This window comes from Cervus elaphus, chromosome 15 (assembly GCF_910594005.1).
Source record: "Cervus elaphus chromosome 15, mCerEla1.1, whole genome shotgun sequence".
NCBI classification, from domain to species: domain Eukaryota; kingdom Metazoa; phylum Chordata; class Mammalia; order Artiodactyla; family Cervidae; genus Cervus; species Cervus elaphus.
Genome location: NC_057829.1, coordinates 11,265,001 through 11,278,653, shown reverse-complemented (window position 1 = coordinate 11,278,653; position 13,653 = coordinate 11,265,001). Strand labels below are relative to the sequence as shown.

Here is a 13,653-nt window from a genome sequence, read left to right as displayed (position 1 = left end):
GTGCAGACATAGGTTCCTTCACTTTCAAGGGAAAGGTTCTGCAACAAAAGGGATCCATTGAAAAGCAAGGAAATAGTGTCACTCAGAGATTCTCCTATCATCAACCAAGTAACATTAGGATGAGGCACACCATCGGAATAAAACCAGGTATGACCCGAACGCCCTCAAGCCGTAGCCTATCTTCCAGCCAACAGGGCCTTTGGCCAGCCGGCCAGCCAGTCAGCGGGCATGGCGGGTAGCAGCGTGCCAACTTTTGGATCGCCACGGCCATAGCCCCTCTGCGGGAGGATGACCGGGGCCCCGACTCCCAACGCAGACCTGGGTTGCCTCCAAGAGGCCGGAGGGCCACTCCGCATTCGGATTGCAAGAAACAAGATGACCGTCCGGTATGCTTGGACCCCACATGATATGCAACCCCCCAGCTCCACACCCTTCCCCCTCCCTTCTGGGTATCCCGCCCCGGCCTCCCCCCCCCCCCCCCCCCCCCCACCCCCCCACCCCCGACCCCAGTCGGCCCGCCCACACCCTTGCCCCCTGACACTCACACACACACACTCTCACACACTCACGCTCTGGCCTTTGGGCGGGGGCTGGGTCTTGCCTTATTAGGAAGCCAAGCCGAAGGGGACCTTTGAGACCTCGGCTGCCAAGACGTCTTGGGGATCCCACGGGGCTCTGCCAGCCCCAGGGCACCGCGTGCAGCTGGGGCCCGGGGCCCAAGGCTGATGCCCCCTCCCTTGGGGAAGCTGCTTCTTCCGCCTGGCCTCTCTCTGAGGTGGGTCAGGGACTGTGCCATTGTGTCTGTCTCGGATCGGATGCCATCCTCTCTCCCGTGTCTGCCTCCCGTTTTCTGTCCGTCAGTCGCTGTGTCTCCCTGTGTGTGTGTGTGTGTGTGTGTGTGTGTGTGTGTGTCTGCGTGCGCGCGCGCTCCCGTCTGTCTGTCCGGCTGCATCTCCCTCTCCCTGTCTTCGAGTCTGTCTCTGAACCTCAGTCTCTCTCTGCCTCTGTGTCTCCTGACACCCGGCCTCCAGTCCCTTCCTCTGGCCCCGGCCTCTCACAGGTTGCTGGGGCCCTGGCTCTGGCTGACGAGCTTGCGCCAGCCGGCTTGTCTCACTTGGCGTGGGTGCGTGAGGCGAGTGTCTTGTGTGTCTGTCCGTGTGCCTGCCTGTCGGCCGTCTGCTCTCTCAGGACGGTCCTGTGCTTGGCGGGCGGCGTGGGGGCAAGTGGGGCCTGGATAGGGCGAAGGGGCGGGGCTGACGCGCTCCTGTCGGCCGCGCTGCTGGCTCCCCGTGGGTTTGGGCACCGGGCAGGTGCCGGGCAGGATGGGCGCTCAGGGCTCCAGCTGGGCTGCGCAGGAGGCCCAGAGGAGGCTCAGAGGCCCGCGGGCGGCGGGCAGCGGCGGGCCCGGAAGCCAGAGACCTCCGGGGCCACCTGGCCCTGTGCAGCGAACGGGCTGGGGGTGGGGGCGCCGCCCAGCGGGGGCGGGCCTGCAGAGGCCCGGGGTGGGAGAGCGCCGAGACCTCCGCGCCCGTCCCGCCCCCGCACGCACGCACGCACGGGGATGGTGAGCGGGGGCGGGGCGGCGTCGGCCGGCCGCCGGGCTGCCGGCCCTGGCCGGCCGGAGTCCGGTGGCGGGTCGTCCGGCTCAGGTACAGCGCGCGGCCCCTGGAGAGGTGCGGCCGGCTGGCCCGCCCGGCAGGCAGGTCACAGCGAAAGGGAGGCGCGGCGCGGCGCGGGGCTCTTAGGGCGCTTGGAGGCAGCCGCCTCCGTCTACGGCCATACCACCCTGAACGCGCCCGATCTCGTCTGATCTCGGAAGCTAAGCAGGGTCGGGCCTGGTTAGTACTTGGATGGGAGACCGCCTGGGAATACCGGGTGCTGTAGGCTTTTTGCCTCCCCTCTCCTTTAGCCCCCGCCCCCTCTCCCGCCCCACACCTCCCCCAGCCCCACCCCTGGCGTGGCCTGCACCGCAAGCCCCCGCCCCAACCCTGGCCCCTCGCACCCCACCGCGCTCACAGCCGTCGGTCGCCTGCCTTCCAGCCGGCGGCCCTCGCAGGCAGCAGCGGGCGTCCCATCTCTTGGATCCCCCGGCCCCAGCCCCTCCGCGGGTGGGTGACCCGGGCCTGGGGGGCGGGGTCCGACGCCCGCCACAGACCTGGGCTGCCTCCGTGCGGCCCGAGAGCCCCTCCGCTTTCGGCTTCCAAAAAACCAGATGACCTTCCAGTCTCCGTCTGGGGCTCCCTAGGCAAGCCTCAGGTAATCCTGGGGGGGGGGGGGGGGGCGGCTGCCCCACGCCCCAGCCCCACCCGCAACCCTAGTGCCATCCTCGCACGCGACTGCGCGTGCTCTCCCGCGGGCTCACACACACACACACACACACACACACACACACACACACACACACACACACCCCACACACACACCCACACACCCACCCTGCCGCCGAGACAGGTCAGGAGCCAGAAACCACAGGTAAGGGAGATGGAGAAAGAGGGAGAGAGAAACAGCAAGAGAACCACACAGGCTTCCCAACCCACGGCCTCCACACCCTCGGCCCTCCATTCTGGGTATCCCCCTGGACCCCAGTCGGCCCGCCCACACCCTTGCCCCCTGACACACTCGCACACACACTCTCACACACTCACCCTCTGGCCTTTGGGCGGGGGCTGGGTCTTGCCTTAGGAAGCCAAGCCGAAGGGGACCTTTGAGACCTCGGCTGCCAAGACGTCTTGGGGACGCCACGTTGGGGGGGGGGGGCTCTGCCAGCCCCAGGGCACCGCGTGCAGCTGGGGCCCGGGGCCCAAGGCTGACGCCCCCTCCCTTGGGGAAGCTGCTTCTTCAGCCTGGCCTCTCTCTGAGGTGGGTCAGGGACTGTGCCACTGTGTCTGTCTCGGATCGGATGCCATCCTCGCTCCTGTGCCTGCCTCCCGTCTTCTGTCCGTCAGTCGCTGTGTCTCCCTCTGTGTGTGTGTGCGTGTGTGTGGTGTTGGATCAGAGTGCGGGAAACTGCGTTGCCTAGAACAGAGTTTAGTTATAAATTAAGGAGATGTAGAGCCAGAATGCGCTTCCCAGGTGGTGCTAGCAGTAAAGAACCTGTCTGCCCATGCAGGGAATGAAGGAGATGTGGGTTTGATACCTGGGTTGGGAAGATCCCCTGGAGGACCACATGACAACCTACTTCAGCATGCTTGCCTGGAGGCTCCTACAGTAAGAGGAGCCTGGCGGGCTACAGCCCATGGGGTCACAACAGTCAGGCAGGCAGGACTGAAGCAACGTGGCACACAAGCATGCACACAGAGGCAGAGTATGAAGGATCTTGATTCTGGGCAGAAAGTTAATATCTCATTGTGGGTTCTTAGGCAGACAAGCAGCAGCAAGGCAGTCACAGCCTTCTGAGAGAAGAACAGGTAAGACAGAGGGTTAAATTTAGAGGCGGTTTGTAAGTGGGCAGTGACAGCAATGCTTAAAACCATGTAACGTCCACTTGTTAACTCCTTGACTCCAGAATCCACAAAACCGGGTCCTCCTTTGCACGTATTATAGGAAGCACTTGAAGACAAGAAGGACTTGGTGCTTACCAAGCTAGTGGAGGACGGAATTGCTTTTGCCTTTGCAAGAGCATTAGTGCCTGTGCAGACATAGGTTCCTTCACTTTCAAGGGAAAGGTTCTGCAACAAAAGGGATCCATTGAAAAGCAAGGAAATAGTGTCACTCAGAGATTCTCCTATCATCAACCAAGTAACATTAGGATGAGGCACACCATCGGAATAAAACCAGATATGACCCGAACGCCCTCAAGCCGTAGCCTATCTTCCAGCCAACAGGGCCTTTGGCCAGCCGGCCAGCCAGTCAGCGGGCATGGCGGGTAGCAGCGTGCCAACTTTTGGATCGCCACGGCCATAGCCCCTCTGCGGGAGGATGACCGGGGCCCCGACTCCCAACGCAGACCTGGGTTGCCTCCAAGAGGCCGGAGGGCCACTCCGCATTCGGATTGCAAGAAACAAGATGACCGTCCGGTATGCTTGGACCCCACATGATATGCAACCCCCCAGCTCCACACCCTTCCCCCTCCATTCTGGGTATCCCGCCCCCGCCCCCCCCCCCCCCTCCCCGCCCCCCCACCCCCCCCACCCCCGACCCCAGTCGGCCCGCCCACACCCTTGCCCCCTGACACTCACACACACACACTCTCACACACTCACGCTCTGGCCTTTGGGCGGGGGCTGGGTCTTGCCTTATTAGGAAGCCAAGCCGAAGGGGACCTTTGAGACCTCGGCTGCCAAGACGTCTTGGGGATCCCACGGGGCTCTGCCAGCCCCAGGGCACCGCGTGCAGCTGGGGCCCGGGGCCCAAGGCTGATGCCCCCTCCCTTGGGGAAGCTGCTTCTTCCGCCTGGCCTCTCTCTCAGGTGGGTCAGGGACTGTGCCATTGTGTCTGTCTCGGATCGGATGCCATCCTCTCTCCCGTGTCTGCCTCCCGTCTTCTGTCCGTCAGTCGCTGTGTCTCCCTGTCTGTGTGTGTGTGTGTGTGTGTGTGTGTGTGTGTGTGTGTCTGCGTGCGCGCGCGCTCCCGTCTGTCTGTCCGGCTGCATCTCCCTCTCCCTGTCTTCGAGTCTGTCTCTGAACCTCAGTCTCTCTCTGCCTCTGTGTCTCCTGACACCCGGCCTCCAGTCCCTTCCTCTGGCCCCGGCCTCTCACAGGTTGCTGGGGCCCTGGCTCTGGCTGACGAGCTTGCGCCAGCCGGCTTGTCTCACTTGGCGTGGGTGCGTGAGGCGAGTGTCTTGTGTGTCTGTCCGTGTGCCTGCCTGTCGGCCGTCTGCTCTCTCAGGACGGTCCTGTGCTTGGCGGGCGGCGTGGGGGCAAGTGGGGCCTGGATAGGGCGAAGGGGCGGGGCTGACGCGCTCCTGTCGGCCGCGCTGCTGGCTCCCCGTGGGTTTGGGCACCGGGCAGGTGCCGGGCAGGATGGGCGCTCAGGGCTCCAGCTGGGCTGCGCAGGAGGCCCAGAGGAGGCTCAGAGGCCCGCGGGCGGCGGGCAGCGGCGGGCCCGGAAGCCAGAGACCTCCGGGGCCACCTGGCCCTGTGCAGCGAACGGGCTGGGGGTGGGGGCGCCGCCCAGCGGGGGCGGGCCTGCAGAGGCCCGGGGTGGGAGAGCGCCGAGACCTCCGCGCCCGTCCCGCCCCCGCACGCACGCACGCACGGGGATGGTGAGCGGGGGCGGGGCGGCGTCGGCCGGCCGCCGGGCTGCCGGCCCTGGCCGGCCGGAGTCCGGTGGCGGGTCGTCCGGCTCAGGTACAGCGCGCGGCCCCTGGAGAGGTGCGGCCGGCTGGCCCGCCCGGCAGGCAGGTCACAGCGAAAGGGAGGCGCGGCGCGGCGCGGGGCTCTTAGGGCGCTTGGAGGCAGCCGCCTCCGTCTACGGCCATACCACCCTGAACGCGCCCGATCTCGTCTGATCTCGGAAGCTAAGCAGGGTCGGGCCTGGTTAGTACTTGGATGGGAGACCGCCTGGGAATACCGGGTGCTGTAGGCTTTTTGCCTCCCCTCTCCTTTAGCCCCCGCCCCCTCTCCCGCCCCACACCTCCCCCAGCCCCACCCCTGGCGTGGCCTGCACCGCAAGCCCCCGCCCCAACCCTGGCCCCTCGCACCCCACCGCGCTCACAGCCGTCGGTCGCCTGCCTTCCAGCCGGCGGCCCTCGCAGGCAGCAGCGGGCGTCCCATCTCTTGGATCCCCCCGGCCCCAGCCCCTCCGCGGGTGGGTGACCCGGGCCTGGGGGGCGGGGTCCGACGCCCGCCACAGACCTGGGCTGCCTCCGTGCGGCCCGAGAGCCCCTCCGCTTTCGGCTTCCAAAAAACCAGATGACCTTCCAGTCTCCGTCTGGGGCTCCCTAGGCAAGCCTCAGGTAATCCTGGGGGGGTGGGGGGGGGCGGCTGCCCCACGCCCCAGCCCCACCCGCAACCCTAGTGCCATCCTCGCACGCGACTGCGCGTGCTCTCCCGCGGGCTCACACACACACACACACACACACACACACACACACACACACACACCCCACACACACACCCACACACCCACCCTGCCGCCGAGACAGGTCAGGAGCCAGAAACCACAGGTAAGGGAGATGGAGAAAGAGGGAGAGAGAAACAGCAAGAGAACCACACAGGCTTCCCAACCCACGGCCTCCACACCCTGGGCCCTCCATTCTGGGTATCCCCCTGGACCCCAGTCGGCCCGCCCACACCCTTGCCCCCTGACACACTCGCACACACACTCTCACACACTCACCCTCTGGCCTTTGGGCGGGGGCTGGGTCTTGCCTTAGGAAGCCAAGCCGAAGGGGACCTTTGAGACCTCGGCTGCCAAGACGTCTTGGGGACGCCACGTTGGGGGGGGGGGGGCTCTGCCAGCCCCAGGGCACCGCGTGCAGCTGGGGCCCGGGGCCCAAGGCTGACGCCCCCTCCCTTGGGGAAGCTGCTTCTTCAGCCTGGCCTCTCTCTGAGGTGGGTCAGGGACTGTGCCACTGTGTCTGTCTCGGATCGGATGCCATCCTCGCTCCTGTGCCTGCCTCCCGTCTTCTGTCCGTCAGTCGCTGTGTCTCCCTCTGTGTGTGTGTGCGTGTGTGTGGTGTTGGATCAGAGTGCGGGAAACTGCGTTGCCTAGAACAGAGTTTAGTTATAAATTAAGGAGATGTAGAGCCAGAATGCGCTTCCCAGGTGGTGCTAGCAGTAAAGAACCTGTCTGCCCATGCAGGGAATGAAGGAGATGTGGGTTTGATACCTGGGTTGGGAAGATCCCCTGGAGGACCACATGACAACCTACTTCAGCATGCTTGCCTGGAGGCTCCTACAGTAAGAGGAGCCTGGCGGGCTACAGCCCATGGGGTCACAACAGTCAGGCAGGCAGGACTGAAGCAACGTGGCACACAAGCATGCACACAGAGGCAGAGTATGAAGGATCTTGATTCTGGGCAGAAAGTTAATATCTCATTGTGGGTTCTTAGGCAGACAAGCAGCAGCAAGGCAGTCACAGCCTTCTGAGAGAAGAACAGGTAAGACAGAGGGTTAAATTTAGAGGCGGTTTGTAAGTGGGCAGTGACAGCAATGCTTAAAACCATGTAACGTCCACTTGTTAACTCCTTGACTCCAGAATCCACAAAACCGGGTCCTCCTTTGCACGTATTATAGGAAGCACTTGAAGACAAGAAGGACTTGGTGCTTACCAAGCTAGTGGAGGACGGAATTGCTTTTGCCTTTGCAAGAGCATTAGTGCCTGTGCAGACATAGGTTCCTTCACTTTCAAGGGAAAGGTTCTGCAACAAAAGGGATCCATTGAAAAGCAAGGAAATAGTGTCACTCAGAGATTCTCCTATCATCAACCAAGTAACATTAGGATGAGGCACACCATCGGAATAAAACCAGATATGACCCGAACGCCCTCAAGCCGTAGCCTATCTTCCAGCCAACAGGGCCTTTGGCCAGCCGGCCAGCCAGTCAGCGGGCATGGCGGGTAGCAGCGTGCCAACTTTTGGATCGCCACGGCCATAGCCCCTCTGCGGGAGGATGACCGGGGCCCCGACTCCCAACGCAGACCTGGGTTGCCTCCAAGAGGCCGGAGGGCCACTCCGCATTCGGATTGCAAGAAACAAGATGACCGTCCGGTATGCTTGGACCCCACATGATATGCAACCCCCCAGCTCCACACCCTTCCCCCTCCATTCTGGGTATCCCGCCCCGGCCTCCCCCCCCCCTCCCCGCCCCCCCACCCCCCCACCCCCGACCCCAGTCGGCCCGCCCACACCCTTGCCCCCTGACACTCACACACACACACTCTCACACACTCACGCTCTGGCCTTTGGGCGGGGGCTGGGTCTTGCCTTATTAGGAAGCCAAGCCGAAGGGGACCTTTGAGACCTCGGCTGCCAAGACGTCTTGGGGATCCCACGGGGCTCTGCCAGCCCCAGGGCACCGCGTGCAGCTGGGGCCCGGGGCCCAAGGCTGATGCCCCCTCCCTTGGGGAAGCTGCTTCTTCCGCCTGGCCTCTCTCTGAGGTGGGTCAGGGACTGTGCCATTGTGTCTGTCTCGGATCGGATGCCATCCTCTCTCCCGTGTCTGCCTCCCGTCTTCTGTCCGTCAGTCGCTGTGTCTCCCTGTCTGTGTGTGTGTGTGTGTGTGTGTGTGTGTGTGTGTGTGTGTGTGTGTGTGTGTCTGCGTGCGCGCGCGCTCCCGTCTGTCTGTCCGGCTGCATCTCCCTCTCCCTGTCTTCGAGTCTGTCTCTGAACCTCAGTCTCTCTCTGCCTCTGTGTCTCCTGACACCCGGCCTCCAGTCCCTTCCTCTGGCCCCGGCCTCTCACAGGTTGCTGGGGCCCTGGCTCTGGCTGACGAGCTTGCGCCAGCCGGCTTGTCTCACTTGGCGTGGGTGCGTGAGGCGAGTGTCTTGTGTGTCTGTCCGTGTGCCTGCCTGTCGGCCGTCTGCTCTCTCAGGACGGTCCTGTGCTTGGCGGGCGGCGTGGGGGCAAGTGGGGCCTGGATAGGGCGAAGGGGCGGGGCTGACGCGCTCCTGTCGGCCGCGCTGCTGGCTCCCCGTGGGTTTGGGCACCGGGCAGGTGCCGGGCAGGATGGGCGCTCAGGGCTCCAGCTGGGCTGCGCAGGAGGCCCAGAGGAGGCTCAGAGGCCCGCGGGCGGCGGGCAGCGGCGGGCCCGGAAGCCAGAGACCTCCGGGGCCACCTGGCCCTGTGCAGCGAATGGGCTGGGGGTGGGGGCGCCGCCCAGCGGGGGCGGGCCTGCAGAGGCCCGGGGTGGGAGAGCGCCGAGACCTCCGCGCCCGTCCCGCCCCCGCACGCACGCACGGGGATGGTGAGCGGGGGCGGGGCGGCGTCGGCCGGCCGCCGGGCTGCCGGCCCTGGCCGGCCGGAGTCCGGTGGCGGGTCGTCCGGCTCAGGTACAGCGCGCGGCCCCTGGAGAGGTGCGGCCGGCTGGCCCGCCCGGCAGGCAGGTCACAGCGAAAGGGAGGCGCGGCGCGGCGCGGGGCTCTTAGGGCGCTTGGAGGCAGCCACCTCCGTCTACGGCCATACCACCCTGAACGCGCCCGATCTCGTCTGATCTCGGAAGCTAAGCAGGGTCGGGCCTGGTTAGTACTTGGATGGGAGACCGCCTGGGAATACCGGGTGCTGTAGGCTTTTTGCCTCCCCTCTCCTTTAGCCCCCGCCCCCTCTCCCGCCCCACACCTCCCCCAGCCCCACCCCTGGCGTGGCCTGCACCGCAAGCCCCCGCCCCAACCCTGGCCCCTCGCACCCCACCGCGCTCACAGCCGTCGGTCGCCTGCCTTCCAGCCGGCGGCCCTCGCAGGCAGCAGCGGGCGTCCCATCTCTTGGATCCCCCCGGCCCCAGCCCCTCCGCGGGTGGGTGACCCGGGCCTGGGGGGCGGGGTCCGACGCCCGCCACAGACCTGGGCTGCCTCCGTGCGGCCCGAGAGCCCCTCCGCTTTCGGCTTCCAAAAAACCAGATGACCTTCCAGTCTCCGTCTGGGGCTCCCTAGGCAAGCCTCAGGTAATCCTGGGGGCGTGGGGGTGGGGCGGCTGCCCCACGCCCCAGCCCCACCCGCAACCCTAGTGCCATCCTCGCACGCGACTGCGCGTGCTCTCCCGCGGGCTCACACACACACACACACACACACACACACACACACACACACCCCACACACACACCCACACACCCCCCCCCCCGCCGAGACAGGTCAGGAGCCAGAAACCACAGGTAAGGGAGATGGAGAAAGAGGGAGAGAGAAACAGCAAGAGAACCACACAGGCTTCCCAACCCACGGCCTCCACACCCTCGGCCCTCCATTCTGGGTATCCCCCTGGACCCCAGTCGGCCCGCCCACACCCTTGCCCCCTGACACACTCGCACACACACTCTCACACACTCACCCTCTGGCCTTTGGGCGGGGGCTGGGTCTTGCCTTAGGAAGCCAAGCCGAAGGGGACCTTTGAGACCTCGGCTGCCAAGACGTCTTGGGGACGCCACGTTGGGGGGGGGGGGGGCTCTGCCAGCCCCAGGGCACCGCGTGCAGCTGGGGCCCGGGGCCCAAGGCTGACGCCCCCTCCCTTGGGGAAGCTGCTTCTTCAGCCTGGCCTCTCTCTGAGGTGGGTCAGGGACTGTGCCACTGTGTCTGTCTCGGATCGGATGCCATCCTCGCTCCTGTGCCTGCCTCCCGTCTTCTGTCCGTCAGTCGCTGTGTCTCCCTCTGTGTGTGTGTGCGTGTGTGTGGTGTTGGATCAGAGTGCGGGAAACTGCGTTGCCTAGAACAGAGTTTAGTTATAAATTAAGGAGATGTAGAGCCAGAATGCGCTTCCCAGGTGGTGCTAGCAGTAAAGAACCTGTCTGCCCATGCAGGGAATGAAGGAGATGTGGGTTTGATACCTGGGTTGGGAAGATCCCCTGGAGGACCACATGACAACCTACTTCAGCATGCTTGCCTGGAGGCTCCTACAGTAAGAGGAGCCTGGCGGGCTACAGCCCATGGGGTCACAACAGTCAGGCAGGCAGGACTGAAGCAACGTGGCACACAAGCATGCACACAGAGGCAGAGTATGAAGGATCTTGATTCTGGGCAGAAAGTTAATATCTCATTGTGGGTTCTTAGGCAGACAAGCAGCAGCAAGGCAGTCACAGCCTTCTGAGAGAAGAACAGGTAAGACAGAGGGTTAAATTTAGAGGCGGTTTGTAAGTGGGCAGTGACAGCAATGCTTAAAACCATGTAACGTCCACTTGTTAACTCCTTGACTCCAGAATCCACAAAACCGGGTCCTCCTTTGCACGTATTATAGGAAGCACTTGAAGACAAGAAGGACTTGGTGCTTACCAAGCTAGTGGAGGACGGAATTGCTTTTGCCTTTGCAAGAGCATTAGTGCCTGTGCAGACATAGGTTCCTTCACTTTCAAGGGAAAGGTTCTGCAACAAAAGGGATCCATTGAAAAGCAAGGAAATAGTGTCACTCAGAGATTCTCCTATCATCAACCAAGTAACATTAGGATGAGGCACACCATCGGAATAAAACCAGATATGACCCGAACGCCCTCAAGCCGTAGCCTATCTTCCAGCCAACAGGGCCTTTGGCCAGCCGGCCAGCCAGTCAGCGGGCATGGCGGGTAGCAGCGTGCCAACTTTTGGATCGCCACGGCCATAGCCCCTCTGCGGGAGGATGACCGGGGCCCCGACTCCCAACGCAGACCTGGGTTGCCTCCAAGAGGCCGGAGGGCCACTCCGCATTCGGATTGCAAGAAACAAGATGACCGTCCGGTATCCTTGGACCCCACATGATATGCAACCCCCCAGCTCCACACCCTTCCCCCCCCATTCTGGGTATCCCGCCCCGGCCCCCCCCCCCTCCCCGCCCCCCCACCGCCCCCACCCCCGACCCCAGTCGGCCCGCCCACACCCTTGCCCCCTGACACTCTCACACACACACTCTCACACACTCACGCTCTGGCCTTTGGGCGGGGGCTGGGTCTTGCCTTATTAGGAAGCCAAGCCGAAGGGGACCTTTGAGACCTCGGCTGCCAAGACGTCTTGGGGATCCCACGGGGCTCTGCCAGCCCCAGGGCACCGCGTGCAGCTGGGGCCCGGGGCCCAAGGCTGATGCCCCCTCCCTTGGGGAAGCTGCTTCTTCCGCCTGGCCTCTCTCTCAGGTGGGTCAGGGACTGTGCCATTGTGTCTGTCTCGGATCGGATGCCATCCTCTCTCCCGTGTCTGCCTCCCGTTTTCTGTCCGTCAGTCGCTGTGTCTCCCTCTGTGTGTGTGTGTGTGTGTGTGTGTGTGTGTGTGTGTGTGTGTGTGTGTGCGTGCGCGCGCGCTCCCGTCTGTCTGTCCGGCTGCATCTCCCTCTCCCTGTCTTCGAGTCTGTCTCTGAACCTCAGTCTCTCTCTGCCTCTGTGTCTCCTGACACCCGGCCTCCAGTCCCTTCCTCTGGCCCCGGCCTCTCACAGGTTGCTGGGGCCCTGGCTCTGGCTGACGAGCTTGCGCCAGCCGGCTTGTCTCACTTGGCGTGGGTGCGTGAGGCGAGTGTCTTGTGTGTCTGTCCGTGTGCCTGCCTGTCGGCCGTCTGCTCTCTCAGGACGGTCCTGTGCTTGGCGGGCGGCGTGGGGGCAAGTGGGGCCTGGATAGGGCGAAGGGGCGGGGCTGACGCGCTCCTGTCGGCCGCGCTGCTGGCTCCCCGTGGGTTTGGGCACCGGGCAGGTGCCGGGCAGGATGGGCGCTCAGGGCTCCAGCTGGGCTGCGCAGGAGGCCCAGAGGAGGCTCAGAGGCCCGCGGGCGGCGGGCAGCGGCGGGCCCGGAAGCCAGAGACCTCCGGGGCCACCTGGCCCTGTGCAGCGAACGGGCTGGGGGTGGGGGCGCCGCCCAGCGGGGGCGGGCCTGCAGAGGCCCGGGGTGGGAGAGCGCCGAGACCTCCGCGCCCGTCCCGCCCCCGCACGCACGCACGGGGATGGTGAGCGGGGGCGGGGCGGCGTCGGCCGGCCGCCGGGCTGCCGGCCCTGGCCGGCCAGAGTCCGGTGGCGGGTCGTCCGGCTCAGGTACAGCGCGCGGCCCCTGGAGAGGTGCGGCCGGCTGGCCCGCCCGGCAGGCAGGTCACAGCGAAAGGGAGGCGCGGCGCGGCGCGGGGCTCTTAGGGCGCTTGGAGGCAGCCGCCTCCGTCTACGGCCATACCACCCTGAACGCGCCCGATCTCGTCTGATCTCGGAAGCTAAGCAGGGTCGGGCCTGGTTAGTACTTGGATGGGAGACCGCCTGGGAATACCGGGTGCTGTAGGCTTTTTGCCTCCCCTCTCCTTTAGCCCCCGCCCCCTCTCCCGCCCCACACCTCCCCCAGCCCCACCCCTGGCGTGGCCTGCACCGCAAGCCCCCGCCCCAACCCTGGCCCCTCGCACCCCACCGCGCTCACAGCCGTCGGTCGCCTGCCTTCCAGCCGGCGGCCCTCGCAGGCAGCAGCGGGCGTCCCATCTCTTGGATCCCCCCGGCCCCAGCCCCTCCGCGGGTGGGTGACCCGGGCCTGGGGGGCGGGGTCCGACGCCCGCCACAGACCTGGGCTGCCTCCGTGCGGCCCGAGAGCCCCTCCGCTTTCGGCTTCCAAAAAACCAGATGACCTTCCAGTCTCCGTCTGGGGCTCCCTAGGCAAGCCTCAGGTAATCCTGGGGGGGGGGGGGGGGGCGGCTGCCCCACGCCCCCGCCCCCCCCGCAACCCTAGTGCCATCCTCGCACGCGACTGCGCGTGCTCTCCCGCGGGCTCACACACACACACACACACACACACACACACACACACACACACACACCCCACACACACACCCACACACCCACCCTGCCGCCGAGACAGGTCAGGAGCCAGAAACCACAGGTAAGGGAGATGGAGAAAGAGGGAGAGAGAAACAGCAAGAGAACCACACAGGCTTCCCAACCCACGGCCTCCACACCCTCGGCCCTCCATTCTGGGTATCCCCCTGGACCCCAGTCGGCCCGCCCACACCCTTGCCCCCTGACACACTCGCACACACACTCTCACACACTCACCCTCTGGCCTTTGGGCGGGGGCTGGGTCTTGCCTTAGGAAGCCAAGCCGAAGGGGACCTTTGAGACCTCGGCTGCCAAGACGTCTTGGGGACGCCAC

The 13,653-nt window shown here is 65.1% G+C and overlaps 4 non-coding genes across 4 annotated transcripts; all 4 read left to right on the top strand.

Annotated features, from left to right (window-relative positions):
- The first annotated feature begins 1,768 nt into the window (after positions 1-1,768).
- LOC122709784 lies at positions 1,769-1,887 on the top strand. The gene has a single exon (XR_006345744.1). It is a non-coding gene; the product is annotated as a 5S ribosomal RNA (ribosomal RNA).
- Positions 1,888-5,407: 3,520 nt separating this feature from the next.
- LOC122709783 lies at positions 5,408-5,526 on the top strand. The gene has a single exon (XR_006345743.1). It is a non-coding gene; the product is annotated as a 5S ribosomal RNA (ribosomal RNA).
- Positions 5,527-9,050: 3,524 nt separating this feature from the next.
- LOC122709781 lies at positions 9,051-9,169 on the top strand. Its single transcript, XR_006345741.1, has one exon. It is a non-coding gene; the product is annotated as a 5S ribosomal RNA (ribosomal RNA).
- Positions 9,170-12,682: 3,513 nt separating this feature from the next.
- LOC122709780 lies at positions 12,683-12,801 on the top strand. Its single transcript, XR_006345740.1, has one exon. It is a non-coding gene; the product is annotated as a 5S ribosomal RNA (ribosomal RNA).
- The last annotated feature ends 852 nt before the right edge of the window (positions 12,802-13,653 follow it).